The sequence below is a fragment of the Poecilia formosa genome, unplaced genomic scaffold (genome assembly GCF_000485575.1).
Source record: "Poecilia formosa unplaced genomic scaffold, Poecilia_formosa-5.1.2 Scaffold43, whole genome shotgun sequence".
Taxonomy (NCBI): Eukaryota; Metazoa; Chordata; class Actinopteri; order Cyprinodontiformes; family Poeciliidae; genus Poecilia; species Poecilia formosa.
Window position 1 is genome coordinate 2,460,376 of NW_006799982.1, and position 1,636 is coordinate 2,462,011.

Sequence of the window (1,636 nt, forward strand, 5' to 3'; positions counted from 1 at the left end):
GTATTTTATTTTTTTTTTCCATGAAATATCATACAACACTATGGTTATTGTAGGTGTGAAGTCTCAGACATTTTGTCACATATAACCTTCTCTCAAGGAGACAAAAATACAAAAATAGACTTGACACTCAGCAGGTCTGAGTTTCGATAGCATCACTGTTTCATTCTGTTTCTCGTAGCTGTGGACAGTCAAACTGGACTCATCTGCAGGCTTAATCTGTCAGCACACGTCACCCTCTGCAGATTAACAGGGGGCTGTTTGTCTGTGTGGGTTTCCGGTGTATCTGACACAACAAAAAGAGGTTGTGGATGGTGGTTAGTTTTACTGGCAGCTTTGTTTTCTTTAATGTTTCAATGGAAACTATATAACAGAATCTCTAAACTTTACTTGATCACTTTGTCAAAAAATCAATATATTTGCTTTGTGTAAAGCTGCAGATGTAAAAAGGGTAAAAACAAAAATAGTTTGTCTGACCCAAATTCAGGCTTCACTGCAGTTTACTTCATACCTTCATTTCTGAGTTACCCGAAGGGCTAAACCAATAGGTCATACAGTGACAGAAGATTGGTGACTATTAAAAACAATGTCTAATTTTGACACAGAATGGAAAGGCAGCTATGTAAAGTAATGGACTGCAAAACTGAATTTATCTGCAGGTCCAATCTCTTTGCACATATACTTTGCAGAAGTTTGAAGGGGCTGTTTGTCAGTCTGCATTTCCTGTAACTCTCACCACTCAAAAAGACGTTGGGGGTTCGGTTTGGCCATACTGTCCACTCAGTTTTGTCTCATAAAAGCACGTAAGTTATTTACCAGCAGATTCTTTAGATAACCAACTTATTAATATGTCCAATTTTATTCTTCAGATAAATGTCTGCACCTTATAACTGAATGTAAAATAATAATAATAATAATAATAATAAAAGTCCCAGCCATTGTAAATTTGGTAAATTCATATTGGAAATGTAAGTAAATAAAACAATGTTTTTATTCTGAATGTTTTGATGTGGGTAGGTTGAGAAACCCTCCTTTTGAGTTGACTCCTTACTATAACTCAATAATAAAACACTGTGGCTTCAAGGATTGTCTCAAGAAATCTATGGAGGCTTGTATTGTTCCTGGTGAGTCATTGATGGTGTTTGAAGCCTGTCTGGTTCATAATGAGATTTGAGTTTTGAGTATTTTCAACCTATTCAGACTGCAATGATCAGCTCACATGCAGATCCTAAGTGCTGGTGATTTGTGAGTTTGTGTGTGATATTAGGTGCACTTTGAGTTTGCGAGAAAACTGTTTTACACATGTGGGAACATCTTGATCCAATAGAGCACATGTGTCAAACTCAAGGCCCAGGGGCCAAATCTGGCCCGCCTAGGCTTTTTGTGTGGCCCTCAAGACTCCAGACGCCAAATTACATCAAACAGTCCACACAGTTTTCGGTTATTGATTCTGTGATTGTGGAAATTTACATATAATCAACAGATTCCTGCGTTTTTTCCCTGCTAATGCATAACTGTAAGTTTATTGCATATTTTCCACAAAAATGGACAAAAACATTGGATTTAATTCCACAGAAAAAAATTCTAAATGACAAAATATGACAATTGGGTTGTACTGGAAAAGAGGCACAGAATATAT